This window comes from Macrobrachium rosenbergii, chromosome 41 (assembly GCF_040412425.1).
Source record: "Macrobrachium rosenbergii isolate ZJJX-2024 chromosome 41, ASM4041242v1, whole genome shotgun sequence".
Classification (NCBI taxonomy): Eukaryota; Metazoa; Arthropoda; class Malacostraca; order Decapoda; family Palaemonidae; genus Macrobrachium; species Macrobrachium rosenbergii.
Genome location: NC_089781.1, coordinates 47529577 through 47550659, shown reverse-complemented (window position 1 = coordinate 47550659; position 21083 = coordinate 47529577). Strand labels below are relative to the sequence as shown.

At 49.1% G+C, this 21083-nt stretch overlaps 1 protein-coding gene across 3 annotated transcripts in view; it reads left to right on the top strand.

Moving 5' to 3' along the window:
* The first annotated feature begins 7828 nt into the window (after positions 1-7828).
* INPP5E (Inositol-3-phosphate synthase) overlaps positions 7829-21083 on the top strand; it is an 830915-nt gene continuing 817660 nt past the window's right edge. For all 3 annotated transcript variants that reach the window (XM_067084336.1, XM_067084335.1, XM_067084334.1), the window contains exon 1: positions 7829-8083. The gene's annotated coding sequence lies outside the window, so the exon portion shown is untranslated. The remainder of the gene's footprint in view (positions 8084-21083) is intronic.

Genomic DNA, 21083 nt, shown 5'->3' with positions numbered 1-21083 from the left:
TTATGACTTTACAGATGACTTTTCAAAATGAGTTACCTATCCATAGATTTTTCTTTACAATGTTATTGACAATGTCATCTCCATCCTTTGGGACATAGACTACTTTTATTTTTGGTTTAAGTTTACACTTCTCATTTACTGATATATTGCTGATTTTCTGAATCTCCAGTTTTGCCTTTTCTAAGTTTTTCCTGTCTGGAAATCTTACAAATAAGTGTCCATCTCTTGTTGTTTTAACCTGTTCAACTGGCGCCGATATTTTATTCATAATTTGTCTCTTTTCATTAACTGCTGTGCTCTCTTAGTTTGTAGATTTGATCAGAAGCAGGTTTTTTTTTTGTCTTTAGTGATTCAGCATAAGTTTCGTCCATGTTTGTCATGGTCTTTACATCTTTATATCAGCATTATCAATTTTGCTTTGGATTTCATCTATGTTGATCATTACGTCCCCAGTTTTCTGAGCCGAATCCTGAATCAACTTTGTTAGTATCTCTGTGTTTTCTTTTATTTCTTCAAATTCGTCTTTAGTGAGTTTTTTGTGTTCTTTGTTCAGGCCTCTTGCAATCATCACAAATGTACAATATTATATCACTACGAAGTATGGGTGTATATCTGACCTCAGTACCTGAACATTCATAATGGAACCATACGTGACACATTTAACAGCAAGTTCCTTCCTCATCAACTTCCCCAGAGCAACGTCCGCAGGCTGCTGACTCTCTCTCAATTTGGGTTGACTCATCCTTCTCCAGTATTTTATTTAGTGCTCCATGTTTACGTGCTGCTTCGATAATTATGAGATAATGTTTGTACAATAGTTTGATCTTCCCTTTACTTGATTTAATTTCTACAGTATTTAATTTCTCTTTTTCCTTCCTCTTCTTTGTATTCACGTTGAACATTGCACAAGTCAGGCACTTTTCACAGTTGTATTTTCCTGTCGAAATGGTAGAAGACACCATTAGTAAAATTGATGCAATAATGAAAGATATCAAAAGATGGATGTCGGCGAAGAAACTGAAACTTACTGAATACAAAACTGAGCGTATGCTATTTGGATCTGACAGTGCACTACGAAAATATGAACACTTCAAAAGAATAACTATTGGTTCGTCAACAATAAATATTGTAGCAGAAGTGAAGAACCATATACTGCATATTACAAAAACCTGTAACTATCATATTAGAAACATTGCATTTATTAGAATATAACTAAACGAAGATACTCTGAAAACAGCAATTTGCAACCAAATACTTTCGAGGCTTGACTACTGCAACGTGCCAGGGCGGTCCACATCTCAGACAGGAAAGTGGGGCCCCTGTCCGTAGTTATATGGTCCGGGACACCGAACCGACTGGAGGTGACTTCTTCCATGGACGTAGCTTCCAGCCACCTGGTGGAGCAGTCGATGACTGTAAGAAAGTATCTTGCTCCTCCTGATGGGGGAAGAGGACCCACTACATCGACATGGATGTGTCCGAACCTTCTCCCCAGCTGGGGAAAATCACCCACCCCAGACTCGGTGTGCCACCCTACTTTGCTGGCCTGGCGTTGTATGCACTGCCTTGCCCAGGCCGTCACGTCCTTCTGTATGTCGTGCCAGACGAACTTCTCCATCAGCAGCCTGGCCGTCGTTCTTCCGGAGGGGTGGGACAGTCTGTGGATGACGTCGAAGACCAGCCGACAACGGGAGGTGGGCACCAGTGGGCGGGGGTGGCCAATGCTTATGTCGCTCAGCAGTGTTGACCCTCTGGGTCGGCAGCTTGTTCGCAGGTGAGGTCCTCGTAGTCGATCCAGAGCTGCACTGCGTCGATTTCGATCCTCGAGAGGTCGTCGGCTACTGGGTTCCTCTTGCTGGGGAGGTACTTGATGGTGCAGGTGAACTCCGCAATGGCCATGAGGTGCCGCTGCTGCCTGGAGGACCATGCACCCCCCAGCTTTGTGAAGGTGTGGACCAGCGGCTGGTGGTCTGTCCAAATTGTGAAGGGCGCATCCTACAAGATGAACTTGAAGTGGCGCACCGCCTGGTACACCGCAAAGAGTTCCCTGTCGAAGGTGCTGTAGCAGGACTTGGTGGGGCTGAGTTTTCTGCTGAAGAAGGCAATGGGCTGAGGGGCTCTGTTGATGATTTGTTCCAGGACAGCTCCGCCTGCGATGTTGCTGGTGTCTGTCGTCAGCTGGAGGGGAGCGCTGGGGTCCTGGTGGGCCAAAGCAGTTGCCTTGGCGAGGGTGGCCTTCATCAGGGAGAAGGCCCCCTGCTGGTCGGGGCCCCACTCTATGGTCTTTGGACGGCCCTTGAGGACCTCCGTCAGGGGGGCCATGGTGTGCATGATCCCCAGGATGAATCTCCTGTAGTAGCTGACCATTCTGAGGAATTCTTGTACAGCCCTGACGGAGGTAGGGGTGGGGAACCTGATGACGGCCTCGACTTTCAATGCAAGTGGGTGGACGCCTCCTGGGGGATATCTCGTGGCCTAGGAATTCCACCTTCTCGACGCCGAAGATGCACTTGTCGAACTTGACGATGAGGCCACTCTCCTGCAGGTGCTGCAGGACCTTCTGGATGTGCCGTAGGTGTTCCTTGAGGGATCTGGAAAAAATTATGATATCATTGACGTAGCAGATGCAGAAGTTCAGGTCCCCAAGGATGCTGTCCATCAGCCTCTGGAAGGTTGCCCCTGTGTTCCTCAGGCCGAAGGTGGAGAAGGCGAAGACGTAGGATCCGAAAGGCGTGACGATGGCGGTTTCGGGGATGTCTTCTGGAGTTACTGGTACCTGAAAATATGATTTCAAGAGATCTAATTTTGAGAATATTTTGGCCCCATGGAAGGAGGCCGTTAGGTCCTGCATGTTTGGGAGAGGGTAGTGGTCAGGTTCAGTAGCGAGGTTGAGATGCCTGTAGTCACCTCAGGGTCTCCAGGTGCCGTCCGCTTTCTGCACCATGTGAAGGGGGGAGACCCACGGGCTGGGAGCCTTCTTGCATATGCCCATCCATTCCATCTTGGCAAAGGCCTTCTTGGCCTCCTGAAGGTGCTGTGAGGGAAGTCTCTGGAACTTTGCATGCGTCGGGGGGTCCCTTGTCTTGATGTGATGATATATCCTGTGTTTGGCGGGGGCCCCGGGCACCTGACAAAGCTCAGGTTTGAAAACTTCCGGGGAATTCCTTCATGGGGGAGCCATACTGGTTGGGAGCGACGGAACAGATTGTGGGCTCCCTGGGGCCCGGCGACAAGGGAATGGACTGGCAGGACTTGGTGTCCAGCAGGCGCTTGCGGCTGACATTGACTGCCAGTCCGAAGTGGGTGAGGAAGTCTGCACCCAGGAGCAGGGTCCTAATGCCTGCAATGATGAAGTTCCACCTGTACCCCAAGGATGGAGAACAACAGGAACCTGGTTCCGTAGGAGAGGATGGGAGGCCTGTTGGCGGCCATCAGGGAGGCAGCCGGGTCCGGCGGATGTCTGTGGTCCTTTCTGGAAGGTGGGAACACTCACCGCATGGCCCCAGTGTTGATCAGCATCATCCTGCCGGAAATAGTGTCGCGGACATTGCAGCCAACTGGTGCGGGGCTCCCTCAGTGTTTCGGATGCTGCTGCCATGGTGGCCTGAGAGGATGGCCGCCGCCTTCCCTATTATTTGGAGGGGAGAAAAGGCAGGGGGCTTCGCAATTTCTGGGAGCTTTACCGAACCTCTGGTGGTAATAGCAAAGCCCCGGCCTTTCCTTCTTCTGCTGGTGGGGTGGCCTCCTCCTGTCGACGACGTTGATACCCTCTGGGGTGGGGTCCTCTGGCTGGAGGCAGTTGATGGGGTGTGCGGGTGTGGACACCCGCTTCACTGCCCTCGTGGAGTCCGTCAGTTGCTGTGCCACCCTGATCAGATCCTCGACCGGCAGGGTGTATGGTCCTGTGATCTGCCCACGGACCTCTGGGAGTAGCTGCCACAGGAGGATCTCCCTCAACAGGCTAATCTCTTTGCGCCTGCTGCTGCTGTCAGTCTTGGGGAGGAGGAGGAGGTCCTGGAGGGCATGCCACATTTCCAAGAGGTTTGTGTCCTGCCGGGGGTTGATGGCGAGGTAAAGGGCGCTGGGAGGCTCTCTTGGAGACCAGCAGGGAGCAGTTCTCAACAAGAGTGGCCTTTAACTCCTGGAAGGTGGCAGGGCTCGATGTTGTCATCACCCACAGGGTGACCTTCTTGTATATCTCCTCCTGCAGGGTGTTGATGGCGATGTCCGCCTTCAACACCCCATCGGTCAGGCCTGCCACCCTAAATTGCCCCTCGACCCTGTAGAGCCAGGACGCTGGGTTCTAATGGGTGAATGGTGGCAGCTTCATGCTGAGGGCTGCCCTTGGTTGGTCCGTCAGGAGGGGCATTGTGCGGGGAGTGGGCACAGGCATGGAGGAGCGCGCGGGGGGTGGGGTTGTGCGAGTGAGACATCTGCCCCCAAGAAGTTCGTGGTAATTTGTGTGTGGTTGGGGATGTCTGTGTCCATGCTCATTCTGCACTCTCACTTGGAGTGTGAGGGAACACTTGCGTCAATACACGCTTGGGAGCGTGCCGTGTGGGTCCGCTAATGACACTGGTGATTTGCTGACAAGGGTTGGTAATGCCCGAACACTTTGTTAGAGTGCCATAGTTAGTCCGTTAGGGGCGTGGGTTGGTTCATCGGGCCAGGACTAAGTCGCCGTTTGGGTCCGTTAATGGCTCCGGGAACCACTCCGGGGGTCACCACTGTGAGAGAGGTGCAAAATAATGAGCAGGAAGACCAGTACTGCTAGTTTACTGATGAAGCGACCCACTTATAAAGTGGCGTGCGGATGTCTGTGTATACGCAGAGACCGCGGGTACAAAAATTTACAGGTGACCTGAGGTCAAACTCAAGGTCTATAGATTAAAGAGGTCTTCTCAGGCCACCGGAGTGCGCAGGTAGCCGGATGGTGGGAGTTGTGGTGGGTCAGAGCGGTGACGTCACTCGGACCATGCCGTGCCTGAGTAAGCTGTGGAACTTCCATAAGAAAATAAAGGAACTATTCTTTCTGCTTTGTTTTTTTTTCAGCTTTTCGGAGATTTATATTTTATTCCTTTAGGAAAATAAAAGTAAGATTACAAATACATAACTTTATTACATTAAAACAACCAAACATATATTTGATGATGTAAATAACTGAAATTTGTTGAGCATTAGACAGTTTAAATTTATAAAATAAATAATGATATATACAAAGTATATGCTTCAATTATGTTCTATATCACGTTGCGAGCTTTTTCATTTTATTTTGCGCTTTTCTTGATGAACTAATACTCCTGTTCAAAACACGAATTCTAAAGAATGTACGACATCTAACAAAAAATTTAATAACTTCGTATGGTAATGTGATGTTATTGCTTTTAAAACACTCGCTAATTAAGTCAGTCAGTTTATCTGTCGCGCCTTTTCCAGGGTTTAAATATTTTTCCCCGTGATAACAGAGAAACATTTTTTCCATTGTTTTTAAATGCACCAAAAATTCCTCCTCGCTTGGTTGCAACAGCGTTCCATCTCTTGCACTTACGGTACCAATCCACGAGCCATCTCCCTTCGTCGCTGCAGTTCCAAGGAATTCATATTCAGGAAACTTACGAGCTATATAACCACCAACGTATCGTAAGCCTCCATCTTCCATCGCATTTCCTAATTCTTCTTTTTCAATTTCCAATTCTACATTGTCATCATTTTGCAAATCATTACCAAATTCCACTAGCAAACAAAACAGCATAGCCGACAGGCTTAGCTCTTTTTGGATAGAAGTTTCTTCATCTACATAGGATGCGCTTTGTTCAACAGGAAAGCTGGAAAATGAGGTTGATGTCATCATATCACTATTGCAACTTTCAACGTTGCAGTCTGATCCTAACATTTTGCTCTCTTTGCCTAGAATGTGGGCTCTGATTCAGTGCTTAAATGCAACGGGTGATGGGTGTTGATGACATGCACCCATCTGCCTTATGCAGCCAAAAAAGTGTTCAAGACCATCTTGCTTTAGCCTGTAAGTCATAATATATGATGTCTGAAATTTATCTTTGACCATTTTCAGCAGCTTCATTAATGAATTGCATGATTAAATTAATCCTTTTTGGAAAGGGTAGAGCCTATTACTTTTAATCACTTTCATTTCTTTAGACACCCGAATCATATGATGCAACGTTTTATTTTGTATGTCCAGATTCATCCCATAGGCATTTCTTGATGGTTTCCTATCACGAGGCACTCGAGAGTTAAATAAATCGAACCAGGTATCTCTACAAGGCAAATAAACTGACTTGTGGTTTCCCAATCCTTATCTTCAAGCAAACCTTTGTTACCGAAGTACTGAAGACATTTATATGTTGTTTCGGACAGTAATTGCACCGCTAGTTTAACATTCATGCGTTGCATGCCCATTACATTGATGTGCTTTTCAGAGAGCTTATGCGCTGTCCGCAGATCACTTTTTCTTTTCATAATTAACTCCCTAACTGAACCACAATGAGCAAACCTATCTCCCGACAATACAAATCCATGATCAAGGAAATTATTCCGAATGAGTTTTATTAGGTGCGGTGCATCGGCAAACACATGTACTTCTGTTTTCATCTACTGGGTTAACAAATGCAGAATTATCTATATCAATGCCTAAGGAATTCCATAAACTAACATTTGTTGTTCCAAAGCCACTAACCATGGCTACCACAGGAAACCCAGCTTTCTCAACCTGAATAATCAATTTAAAAAGGAGATCTTTTTTCATGTTAGTGTCGAAATTATAATAAATAATTTGTTTCCAGGAAGTCGTAAGTCCTCTGATCATCCAGCACTGTACTTTGGTATGTTTGGATGGAAAATGGTCAAGGCCGCACCTATAGGTCCGGCCTACGTCACGGTCTGTACCTGCGCAGAACAGTCATATTTTGGGTCGGGGTTGAGAAGACCTCCTTAATCTATAGACCTTGCTCAAACTATTTCTCTACACAAAACAGGACAGGTACATACAGAAAACATAATGATTAACAATGACTGGTTAGACATAACAATACTCTGTCACATATACGTGGTGCAAGGTCAAATGAACAGATAATAATAAATATACAGTTCATAATAATGATAATAAGATTGTGTTTTTCCAACCCTAGGTCGCATGTGAAGGCACCGCAGAAAACAGGATGTTCATTACAGAGAATCCGTTGAGCGGGGACTTTACAACTTATTCAAAATCACTAAATTAGAAATAGACAGCGTAGAATTGGATGATGCGTTCTCGCCAATAGAAAGGACTGAAGTGCATGGAGAATAACCATCATACCTAAGAATGGGATAGTGAAATAAGAACAAAGGCAGCATACACGTATATTGAAGGGTATTTATTTTGTTGGGGAAGCACACGTGTCAGCATAGCTTTTATTTCCAGCTGATTAGGGAATAGAAACTTTCGATCATGATGGCCTGTTTTCACTAGAGGATTAATTCATTCGGCAAAGTTTCTGGGCACACCCTCACAAGTCAATATGGCAAATAAAACACAAACACATGCACACACTATATATATACATATATATATATATATATATATATATATATATATATATATACATATATATATATATATATATATATATATATATATATATATATATATATATATATATATATATATATATATATATATATATATATATATATATATATATATATATATATATATATATATATATATATATATATATACACACTATATTATCAAGAAAATAGAAAAAGAGCGGATTTTCACAGATGTTTTGGAGGATTTCAGTCTCTTGCATTTGGTATCGCTCGTCAGACACTAGACTACGCTACTACACTATAGTTCAGTGAGTACAGTAAATCGGTGCGTATGCCGTGTGACGTTTCAGGTATTGTTATCCCAAAATAAACAAGGTAGCGGAGGAAGTTGAAGGTGATGCGGTCTGCCTTTAATAAACCGACGGCGTCATTAGCGTGGGATTAGGGTTGTGTGCTCGACTGATACGTCAAGTTATAGGCCGCCCCCTCCCTCCGCTGTTAATACAAGACGTTTGACCAAACATTAACTACGGTATGTCTGGTAACATATTCTATAGTGGGGAGGGTTAGCCTGACTCCTTGCTTGGCCACAAGCACAATATCGTAGGCTAGGCCAACCAGCTAGGGTTGGGGACAAAGTTACTGTTATTAGTTACTTTAGGCTACAGTTCAAATTTATTTTATTTGATGATGTGGGTAATGATTGCAGACTTTGGGGTTGGGTTGGGGCGGGTATAGCCTGTGTATGTGGTTTTGCTAACTGCCCCTTAACTTAACCTAAGGCATTGTGCCCTGACTTGGCTGGGGTGGGACTTTGCATCTCCCAGGTCAATGAAAAGGTAATTTGATAGGTTATTTTTCGTTAGACTGCAGCCACCTCCCGCTTTATAATTTATATTTTTCTTGGGTAAATCACATCAAAACAAAAATTTCTTCTCAATACATAACCTTCGCAAATGCCTAATAGCAGAGAAAAAATAAGGACTTGTAAGGTAAGACAATCCCAGCCCCCCCCCCCTCCATAACTAATACGGCAAAATTGTAACCAGTAAACACCCCTAGTTTACGTTAGGTTGGTATTTTTAGGTTCTTTTACTACCTTATCATTTCTGGCCATTTTTGCATGAAAAATCCAAAATGGTTTTTCATGCAAAAATGGCTGGCTGGAGTCTTCCGAAAAATTACCATTTGATAATTCTAAGTATTAGCTCCGTGCCTGTTTTTGCCTTGGAAACTGGCATTTTCTGCTCTTTTAGGGCTAATGACACTGGTCGTACGTTTGTTTGTTGTCGGCCAAATGGAATGTCCCTTTGCCATGTTTAGTACTGGCCCAACAGGTGGGTACTCATACGTTAACAAGTTATTGCACTTGCCAGACAGGATATGAACCGTTCCAAACAGACGTATATACCCGTGCCCTGTCTTGTGAAGATCGCGTATGGAAACCCCTTGTTGGATGGACTTCAGGGGTTAATTACAGGTTAATTACATTCGTGCAACAAAAACTGAAGGTAAACCCATAATTAGCAACCAAAAAACTGTAGAAAGTCAAGTCAGAAGGAAATCGCCGCCGCGGAGCTACTACTTAGATCTACCAGTAATTTGAAGCCATAGTTCCGCGGTGAGCTAGAGTGTGGCAATTGACGTTTTCCTATGTTATTTTACTTGCTTTACAAGAATTTAAAATAATAGTTTGTCGGCCAGCTGTAACTAAACTGTAATTGACCTTTGAAGACTAACTGACGGTAACTGACGGGGTAGATCTAAGCCGGCATTCTGTGGCGAGCCCCCCACCCCCTCCATACCTAATACGGCAAAACTGTAGCCAGTAAACACCCCTAAAAATACCAACCTAACGTACCCTAGCGGTGACAAAATATTACTTGCTCCGACACGATATACAAATCCTCGGTCCTTTGCTTTAGGAATTACTTTCAGCGTAGGCTGGAAACGGCCATTGAACTTTCAAGCAAGGTGGTTAGGCAGTTAACTACTGTCCAGGATGTGGGAGTACGGCCTCCCCGGATGTAAACATTCCAATTTACTTTTGGTCGTCATAGAATGTGGACGTTGTTCTTCGGTCTCTGCTTGACTACTACCCTTCAAATTTCCCTGTGGGATTTTTCCTTACTTTTGCTTGATAATGAATGTTGATAAGCCTTCTAAGCCCTCCTATCCCCAGCTTGTGTGTCCTAGGGTGGGAGGCAAAACATGTAATACTTTTGATCTAGCGTCAACACGGACCCACACGCCCTCTGCCCAACCTGCAGGGGACGTGTGTGTTCGTGCGACGCTCCTTGTAGTGAGTGTTGTGCCTGGTCTCCTGAGCAATGGAAGAGGTTCGAAGGGAGGAGACGCTACCAGAAGCCCGCCAAGGAATCGTCCGAGGGTAACACGCCCCCAACGACTCCAGTGGTGGCTAATCCATCGGGATCATTCCTTCCTCCCTGCGAACTTCCCCTACTTGCTTCCTCTCCCTCGGGTGAGGACTCCCCCTCCCCTCCTTCATTCGTTTCATCAGGTGTGGAAGGGTGTGGGGGAGCGGTAGTTTAGGACATCCTCTCTGGGGCCTCCCCTCGCTCTGGGGGCGAATTTTTTCCCCCGGAGCGAGTGGAGGCTTCTCATTTTGACCTGACTGTATCCACAGTTTGTTCCGACACGATATACAAACCATTGGTCATTTACATTAGGGATTACTTTCAGGCGTAGTCTGGAAACGGCCGTTGAACTTCAAACAAGGTGGTTAGGCAGTTGACTACTGTCCGGGAGGCGGGAGTACCGCCTGCCCGGATGTAAACATTCCAATTTGCTTTCGGCTGCTGTAGCATACGGACGTTGGCTTCGCGCTCTCTGCCTGACTGCTTATTTCTTCCTTTTTTGGTGGGAAATCTTTATTGTTTTCTTTGCTAATGAATATGGACAAGCCCTCTAAGCCTTCCTATCCCCAGTGTGTGTGTCCCGAGCAATGGAGGAAGTTTGAGGGGAGGAGATGTTACCGTCGTAAGCCTGCCAAGGAGTCGTCCGAGGGTAATACGCCCCCGACGACTCCGGTGGTGGCGAATGTGTCGGGTTTGTTTCTCCCTCCCGGCGAGCTTCCCCTGCTTGTTCTCTCTCCTTTGGGTGAGGACTCCCCCTCCCCTTCCTCATTTGTTTCATCAGGTGTGGAAGGGCATGGGGGAGAGGTGGACCGGGACATCCTCTTGGGGGTCTCTTCCCGTTCTGGAGGGGAATTTTTTCCTCCAGAGTGGGTAGAGGCTTCCCAACCTAACCCAACTTTTGCTTCAGGTCTTGGGCTGGATAGCCAGGCAGCAGACATCTCATCAACCTGGCTACACCTGGGCCTACTTGGCTTACCGTCACTGGAGGGGCTGGTGTCACATCTGTCCAGCGCTCCAGTGACCACTCACTCTGCAGCAACAATCACCACAACCTCGGTCACCATGTCAGGTTTTGCTTAGCTCCCAGTGTCTGTGGCTTCGCACCTGGATACCCAGGTCTCGGCTGCCCCTGCCGTGCATCACGCAGTACAGCTGCCTCCTGGGTTCCTGGCCCCGTTCACGCGACCGGGCCTCTCCTACATGGTGACGTCACCTCTACCATATGTGACTGTCCCTGGCCCGATCTTGACTATGGTTCTGGCCCCTCGCTTCTCTATCCAGCCTGGCACTTCGTCTGTTCCTCTCCCCATACCTTTGACTCTGGCGCGGCCCGGCCTGGCTGCCCATGCACCACCCATGCCTGCATTCCTGGCCCCGCCTACCTTCATTCCTGGCTGCCACGCGGTTGCTCCCACCCAGGTAAGTGCTGGCCCGAGCACCGCGTTCTCTGCCTGGGATGCGCCTTCTGCTGCAGCCCCTCCTCCTGTTCCTGAGTCTTCGGCTGCGCCTGCTTGGTTTGGGGACCTGACGGTGATCCTGAAGGAGAAGAAGAAGAGGTCTAGGAAGGTGTCGTCATCTTCGTCTTCGTCATCATCTTCTTCTGCTGCCTCTTCTTCTTCTCCTTCCGAGGCTTCGCGGCCGAAGAAGAAGAAGCCTGCCTCTCCCCCCCCCTAAGAAGTCTCGCACCGAGACTTCCAAGGGACTGCCTCCTTCCACAGGGAAGGCAGTGGGATCTCTAGCCGGCTCTTCCCGATCCACGCATCAGGGAACCACTGCCCTGAAACCCCCCGCTGTGCCTAAGAAACCAGCGTCTAAGGCCAGCGGGTCCACGTCAGACACTCGTACGCGAGTTGCTCCGAGGGGATACCCCAGGCTGATACGGGAGAAACTTCTCGCCATACAGACCAGGGCGTGGGGCGAGAGAAAGAGCCCGGGCATACAGGTGCCCCGGCTCTTCCTGCTGGCACTCCTGGGAGTGCCAAGTCAGGTTCTCAGAATAGCGCTTCAGCCCCTCGGGGCCGAACGCCAGGAGAGATGGAGAAGAGGTCCCCTGCTCAGTCTTCCCGAGAGGCTACGGCCTTGAAGAAGACTGGGGCGCGTCTAGAGGACAGTGCAAGCTCATGCCAGCCAGATGCGCACTCGCTTGACTCCTCACAGTCCCCGGCCATGTCCGCGCGGCCGGCCTGCCTCGGGAGAAGTGAGCACACGGCTTGGCTCACGCGAGGCGCTCCGCTTTCCTCGGGAGACTGCTTCACCTAGGCGAAAGCAGTCTCCTTGACCCGGGCTGCCGTCACCACCGCGGGTTGCTGACTGCTCCTGGCCCACTGCCTCTGTTGGTTCTGCCAGCAAAGCCAGTGGGAGCACCCTATCCTCCTCGCCTGTCTCCTCCGCCTCTTCGGCTCCTTCCAAGGGGCGCGAGTCGGACAGGAAGAACTCTGGCAAGTTTTCTCCATAGAGTTTTACCTCGTGGGCATACGAACGTGGCTCGGTCCTTGCCTCGACTAGGTCTTACGCCCGCATGGTGCAGGAGGGATCACGGGGGTCTGCCGAGGTTCTCCCTCCTGCAGGCAGAGTAGATCGGGAGGACCGCACTCTGGAGGGACTCGAGGGTCCTCTGCCCCAGGATGCGGACACCCCCGAGATACAGAGGACTTTTGCAGAGGTTATTGCGCTGATTCGTCAGCACAACAACCTCGGGGAAGGGCCCACGGCCTCATCTGTGGATCATCCCTAGCGCCTCGAATCCTTTTGGGGACCCAAGAAGGAACCCAAGGCTTTGGTGGGGCTGAAGTGGTCCATGCTTGCCGAGGGGGTCCTCGACCAAGTGAACAGTCTTGTGTCTGGGCAAGACAGCTCACTTCGGTCGGGCTGCTCGGATAAGCTTCTTCCCCCCCCTCCCCCTCTCTGCCTCGCCAGAAGCGCTTCTACACTCCAGCTGTAGGGGCGTTGCTGACTAAACAGGTTGACCCGGACCTGACTCGTGTGGATCCAGGTCTGACCTTGCAGCAGCTTACTGCAGAGAGTATCTCCCTCCCCCAGCAAGAAGCTGCAACCCTGAAAGCCACTGCCATGGCGGCCTTCCAAGCAGTCTCCTGGCTCAATCTGTGGTCCTTCACAGTATCGAAGGTTGCTGCTTCCTCGGGCACCATCGTCCCTTGGGAGGACTCCGCCTTTGTGAGACTGTGTCAGTCTGGGGGTAGGGCTGTCTCCTACCTTGCCCACCAGACTGTGAACCTGTGGACAAACCTGATTCTGAAGCGGAGAGATGCCATTCTCTCTCGCTTCTCCAGGTCTGTAGGTCCCGAGTCAGCAATTGCCCTTAGGAGTGGACTGTTGCTGGGTTCCTCCTCTCTCTTCCCCAGAGAGTTGGTGGACTCCACAGTGGACAAACACCGGGCCGATGACAGTGACCGGCATGTCCACCAGGCAGTGGCCAAGACCTCTGGGTCTTCACATTCCACTGCGGCCAGGTCTTCGGGCCAGGCTGGCACCCCCTTGGCCCCTAAGAAGTCCCAGTCTTCGAAGGGGTCCCTGGGAAACATCCAGCCTTCTTCTTCCTTGAGAAGGGGGGGTTCCTCCCATCCTTTTCAGCCCACTTTCCAAGCCGGTAAAGGGGGCAAAGGGAAGAAAGTAAGTATACCTTAGTTTTACCAGACCACTGAGCTGATTAACAGCTCTCCTAGGGCTGGCCCGAAGGATTAGACTTATTTTACGTGGCTAAGAACCAATTGGTTACTTAGCAACGGGACCTACAGCTTATAGTGGAATCAACCACATTATAGCGAGAAATGAATTTCTATCACCAGAAATAAATTCCTCTAACTCTTCATCAGCCGGTCGGTGGGATTGAACTCCGGCCCATCGAGCGACGGTCTGAAGCTCAACTGACTCAGCCAAGGGAGAGATATAGGCAAAGGGAAGAAGAAGGGGAAACGCTTCACTCCGGTCCATCTCCCAACATATGTTCTAGGATCTCCGAAGGACACCGCACTACAGCAAGAAGTGAGAGCCCTGCTGAGCAAGGGTGCTGTAGAAGTCGTGTCGGACCAGTCTCCAGGCTTTTACAGCCGTGTCTTTCTCGTAGAGAAGACTTCAGGGTGATGGAGACCTCTCTCCCTTGAACCGTTTCATTCGCCAGACTCGGTTCACGATGGAAACAGCTCAATCTGTGCTGGCCTTCATCAGGGAGAGGGACTTCATGCTTACGGTGGACTTGAAGGATGTGTATTTCCAAATACCCATTCATCCATCCAATCACAAGTACCTCCGCTTTGTCCTCAGGGAGACGGTCTTCCAGTTCAGGGCACTTTGTTTCAGGCTCTCGACCGCTCCCCAGGTGTTCACGAGAGTCTTTTCACTCATCTCAGCTTGGGCCCACTCGCACGGGATACGTCTACTGAGGTATCTCGACAACTGGCTAGTCCTGGCGGGCTCTCGCTCGCAGTTGCTACAGGATAGGGATCGGCTCCTCGAGTTTTGCCGGGATCTATGGATCGTGGTGAATCTCGAGAAGTCAGATCTCATCCCCAAGCAGAGGATAAAGTACCTGTGCATGCTGATAGACACGGTAGCAGCTAAAGTCTTTCCCTTGGTCTCTCGTATCAGCAAGTTCAGGCAGACAGCACAGCTGTTCCTGTCACGACATGAGCAGCCAGCCCGGCAATGGCAAGTTGTCATCGGTCACCTGTTGTCTTTAGAGAAGCTAGTACCTCATGGGCGTCTTCACCTGCAGTCTCTTCAGTGGAGACTGAAGGAGTATTGGTCCCAGTCCCGAGACTCCCAGTCCTTCCTTATCCCTCTTGCCAAGGAGGTGAGGGAGGACCTTCGCTGGTGTTTGGACGACAGGAACCTCTTGATAGGAGTATCCCTGCATACTCCCCCTCCGGACATGCTACTGTTTTCAGATGCATCAACCGAGGGATGGGGCGCACACCTGGAGGAGTTGCTGACTTCGGGAGTGTGGCACCAAGACGACAAGCGCCTTCACATCAACATCCTGGAACTCAAGGCAGCCTTCCTGGCCCTCCAAGAGTTCCAGGATCGAGTGATGGAACACTCCGTGGTACTGATGAGCGACAATACCACGGTATTGGCATACGTCAACAAGTAGGGGGGGCCCCAGTGTCCCGCCAGCTTCATCAGTTGACGATGCATGTGCCGCAGTGGGCGCGGCTCACTGGTGAGCTGTCAGCCAGGTACATTCCAGGCAAGAGGAATGTCGTGGCAGACAAGCTCAGTCATCCAGAACAAGTGGTAGGGACCGAATGGTCCCTCCACTCAGAGGTAACAGAAAGGCTGTTCGACCTGTGGGGGCATCCAGCCATCGATCAGTTCGCTACCCGGCACAACAGAAAACTCCAGATCTTCTGTCCTGTCATGCCGGACCCATGGGCTGGTGCGGAGGACGCGTTCCAGCACCCCTGGGACAACCTCGATGTATCGCCCTTTCCCCTGTTCTGTCTGATTGAGTCCTTCACGATCCCCTCCCTAGAGGGACTTTGTAGGTAATGAACAGGCGAGATACTACTGTGTCCTGTTAGAGTGCTGGCCACAGGCGCTATCTGAAGAGAACTTCCGGCGCCTCTGGCTTGAGGGTCGACGACTCTTAAATTAGCACTAGCTCGACAAGAAAGTGTCCAAGAACACCATCTCTTTCACTGGCTTCTTCAGACGATAAGGAGGCGTACTCTGCTGCAGGAGAAGACGGCACTGGTGCAACCGTCGAGCTCATGAGGTCCGCCAGCATTGGTCCGTCCCTCGCATTACGGAAGAACATGTCGATTTCACAGGAACTGAAGGTGGGGGTGTGGTTCCAACAGACTACTTTCACCTCCTACCTCCTGGATGTTGCACACAAGTCCTTGGACACTTTTTCCTTGGATCCTGTGGTGGCTGCTCAACAAGTTGTGTAGCTTACCCAGCTCCTCTAACGGACAGGTTGCATCTTGCCTAAGTTGTACGGTTGTGATTGGGGGAATGAATGTTGAGTGACTGGCCTCTCTTCTTTTCCCCATCTGGCTCTCTTCCCACGGGCAGAGCGGGCGTGCCGTTACAAGGTGGATCTGGCGGTCGATGCAGGTAACCACCCAACAGGAGCTCCGTTCTATTTTTTCCGTTCAGGTTGATAGAAACAACCCCACTCCTTCCTCTTGCAAGTGGGGAAGGAGACCATGACTATAAGACAAACCCAATACTTGTTTTTAAATATCTAACTTCCTGGTAGTTAGCATATATATAGCTTTATCCCGCTGACTGTCATACAAGACGGTAGAAATTAAAATTCGCGGCAATCGGGCCGATAGATGGTCAGGTGGCCATACCTGAGCTCTCTACCAGGTACTGGAACCATTCCCAATTGGTCCTCAGAAATTCCTTGCCGCTGCTCTATCAACACATTGGAAATTGCTCTACTTTGGTTTGCTTTATTACAATTGTGAAGTACCTATTACTTGTTTGTTTTGCTGATGGCTTTCGCTGATATTGGATTTCCTCGGATTTTTTTTCACTGATAGCTAATTTGGTTTATTTCTGACATGAACAGTTTTTTATTTGAACTTGCTTTTCAAGATGGCTGACCCTGTCAAGCCAGAATGTGTTAGGGGATGCAAGACCTCGGCTTCCTATACTGCCTTGATCCCCACACAGTATGTAAGAAAATGCAGAGAGATCATGTGTGCATTTGATGATAGATGCAAGGAGTGGGAAAGTTTGTCTGAGAGAGAGTGGAGAGAGTATGATCATATGTGAGGCGGATTGGAAAAGATGAATTAGGAGAGCTAGATCTTCTAGTGTTCTGTCAGCTAGGTCTTCTGATAGTCAAGTCCTTTCTAACTTGTCTGATACTAATATTCCTGATCCTAGCCCTAAGGTAGTAGTGTCTGATCCCCTGCAGAGTCGGAAGTAAGTAACTGTCTTAAAGGATATTATGGCTGCTATTTCTGCCATAGGAGTTTGTGCAATCCCTTTCTCGGATAGGAAGTGATGTGAGGGCAGTAAGGTTTGCAACAAAGTTCGGTGACAGTGTTAGTGCAGTGGAGGGTAAGGCCCGTTTCGCAGTCTGTCACCACGCCCTAGCCCTAGACCTCTTCCATGCTCCCCAACCCCTGGGAGAAGGAACGCGACAGGCTTAAGGAAGGTGAGAGACGTTGAACAACGAAAGGACGACCCTCGCCGAGCGATCCTGTTGACGCATCCCAGGACGCCCTCGCCGTGAAAGGCGAGATGACATGTTCGTCATCCTCGGATGACGCAAGACCCAGACGTGGTTGGCGTCAATCGCAAGAATCTAGACCTATCAAGAGACGCAGGTCCCCCTTCCCGCTCCAACAACCCTCTTGCAGCAAATGGAGCTCTCCAGAGAGATTCCTGTCGGAAGAAGACGGCGTTTCTGCGCTAAACAGGCGTAAGACGCAACTCGTTGGAGGAAGCAAAGACGGTACATTACTTCAGTTCACGCTCCCCGCCTCCCAGAATGACGCGGTCGCAGTTGCCACCTCCTCATCATCAGAAGATCCCAGCAAGAGTCTCTGAAGTTGTGGAAGTTCGTGCAGTGCCATCTCCTGTTGTTTCAGCAGCAAGTGGCACCAAGTAAGCTCCTTGTCGGAAGTTCAGCAGTCCCTTTGCGTCTTTTTGACTCTGGCAAGTCGCAAGGGCTAAGAGAAGAAACAATACAAGAAGGAATTCCATACGCCAATAGACCTAAGAAGAGGATAAAGCAGGAGTTAGACAACAAGACGCTATAATAGCCAGCAAGACGCGGATTCGCAACAAGCCACATGAGTGACGGGAGGTGACATACCGTGACGCCCTCGCAGCAAGTTGACGCATGTGTGACGACGCAAGCAGCATGATACACGCTTCACTCGCCTGACATCGAAATAGCGGATCCTTTGAAGAGATCTCAGAAGAGGAAACTCAAGAAACTCTTCCTACTGCAGATCTGAAAAGACTTCTTACACTTTTGGCGGACTTATTTCCCAACGATTTCCAATAGGCCGTACCTCAGAGTCCTCCTCGCAATTTTTGATGGGTAGATCTCTGTAGTCTTTCCTTCAAGAAGACAGAGTTAGCCAAATCAGTGAAGAGAGCTATTTTTGACAATGAATGATTGGATTTTAAAGAAGAAAGAACAGGGAAAGACAACCTTTCTCTTCTCTCTGACGAGATTGGCTTCTAGATCCAGCGCAGGGTACGAGACTGGGAAGCTCTCGGCTGGGAGTTCCTGCCTCCTCCTGGGCATTCTCCAGACTCGTTGACTCTTCACGTAGAACAGCCATGACAAAGGCCAAGGTTCTGTGGTCCACTTCGGAATTGGACCACTTGCTGAAAGGCGTCTTCAGAACTATTGAAGTCTTCAGCTTGATGGACTGGACTCTAGCAGCTCTTGCAGAGGTTTCAGATGAGAAGAATGACACGCAAATGCACCTTATTGCCTGTCTCAATAAAGCTGTGAGGGATGGGACGGTCGAACTTTCTTCCCTTTTCACAGCAGGTGTTATCGTTGTTCCAGCTATGCTGTGTCTGCTCCTGTCTTCAGGAGTGACTCGCCAGAGATCAGAATCCTTGTATGCCCTTTAACCAAACAGCTCTTCCCTTCAGAGCTGGTTAAGGATTTATCAAAGGTATCTTTGCGGAACAATCGACGCAAGATCTGATCACAAGGACTTCATAGGAAAGTTCTCCAAACTTTTTAGCCAGGAAGGATACAGCTCCTCCAAGGCCAGCTCCTTTCGTGGAGAGCCCTTCGTGAGAGAATGAGAATGGCTGCTGGAGGACAACCTCGCAAGAACCCCAAGCAACAACTAAATCCAAAGAAGTGATCACAACAACCCCAGACACAAGTGGAGCCAGGTTATCCCACTGGGCAAGAGGGAGCCAAAGGGGGAGCGGACGACTGGACAGTTGAAGTTTTTGAAGGAAGGATACAAGATCCTTCCTAAGGAAGCCCCCTCTTTCACCAGAATCCATTAGAGTTGGCGCGCTTACTGGGGAGCAAAGCAGCAGCTCTTCAAGAACAGGTGACCCAGATGCTATCAAAAGCTGCAATAGAAGAGGTAAAGGACCTCTCGTCAGAGGGTTTTTACAACAGACTTTTTCTGGTACCCAAGAACTCGGGGGGTTGGAGACCAGTTCTGGACGTAAGTCCATTGAACAAGTACGTAAGCAAAGTCAAGTTTGCTATGGAGACATCTGCGTCAGTCCTAGCAGGCACCAGACAAGAAGACTGGATGGTTTCGATAGACCTACAGGACGCGTATTTTCACGTACCAATTCACCCGAACTACAGAAAATATCTGAGGTTTGTGCATCTCGGGACAACTTATCAGTTCAGAGCACTATGTGTTGGACTAAGCACGGCCCTTACGCTTGCACGAGTGCGGTACCGGACGCAGCTCACTGGTTACATCTAAAAGGGATACGGATATCATGTACCTGGACGATCAATAATCTCGAGGATCTAAGGCGACAATGAATTTGACGCAACAGTTAGACTGGTAAATTCAGCTAAATCACAGCTAACGCTTCACAAGACATCATCTACCTGTGATGAGGATTCAGTCAGTGGTTTTTTGGGCTTTTCCAGCCCCTAAATCCATTCTGGATTGCTTAGAAAAAGGTGAAGCTCTTTCTAGGGGAGATGGACCTGTTCGGCGAGGAGTGGATGAGTCTGCTGGGGACCCCTCCTCGGATCGAACAATCTGCCTCTTGGGAAGACTACATCTACGTCCACTTCCAGTTCCATCTGTCAAGCTATTGAAAAGAGGCCAAGATCTAGAGACGTGGATTCCGATCCTCTGGGAATCAGAAAATCATTTGAGTTGGTGGATTGACCCTAACAAACTACAAAAAGTGTCTCGAATCAACAGAAGAACCCCACCTAGTGTTGTATTCAGACGCATCGGATGGGATGGGGTGTAACGCTGGGGAAGGGCGAGATCTCAGGTCTATGGGAAAATCATCAGAAGTAATGGCATATAAATGTCAAGGAACTGGTGGCCATTCATCTAGTGCTAGTCCACTTTCAGGAGAAGGTCCAGAACAAGATAGTACAGGTCAACGCAGACAACACCACAGCATTGGCCTACATCAGGAAACAGGGTGGCACTCGCTCGATTCCTTTACGTAGGCAGCAAAGATCTCTGCTGTGGGCAGAAGCTAACAAATATAACTCTGATCACCCGCTTTCATAGAAGAGGGGGAGAGAAGAACGCCAAAGCGGATCTTCTCAGCAGAGGAAGACAGGTTCTCACGACAATGACCTTACATCACGCAGGTGTGCAAACAGGCTTTGGAATCTGTGGGGAGAACTGGCCAGTGGCATCTCTTCTTTGCACTACAGAGAACGGCGAGTTACCAGTCTAATGGGTTTCCAGTCCCAGACCAGGAAGCAGTGGCAGTGGACGCCTTCCTCATGGATTGGGAAGGACTAGACACTCGACGCTCCCCATTCATCCTAGACAGAGTCATGAAGAAGTTCAGGAGCCGAACGACGCCCGGATGACCCTGATATTCCATTTTGGCCCATGAGACCATGGATCACAGAGGTGATGGAGTGGCTAGTAGACACACCCAGGTCGCTACCTTGTCGGAACGATCTTACCTCAGACACATATAGAGATACATCAAATCTCCTCGCTCTCAACCTTCCAACTGCCTCGATCATCGAAAAACTGGCAAGAGCGAAGGTCTTTTCAAGGAAGTTGCAAGAGCCATCGCAAGAGCGAGGAGAACGCCCACACCAAGGTGTGTACCAATCAACGGACGTATTCAGGGAATGGTGCAGAAATAATAACATTTCCTCTTCCAGTACCTCTCTAACTCAACTGGCAGATTTTCTACTGCATTTAAAAACCCAAGGAAACCTAGCAGTATCAACCATCAAGGGATACTGCAGCATGCTTGCTTCCGTCTTCCGTCACAGAAATATTGATGTGTCGGGAGACAAGGACCTCATGATCTCATATAAGGCCTTTTTGAGACAGTTAAGAGGAAGGACAACCCGACTCTCTTGGAATTTGGACGTAGTCCTGAAATTTTAACCTCAACAGGTTTGAACCTCTCACAAGGCTTGCGGAAGGATCTCTGACTAAGAAGACCCTTTTCTCCTGGCTGCGTTGGCTACAGCCAAGAGGGTAGGAGAATTCATGCTTCTTA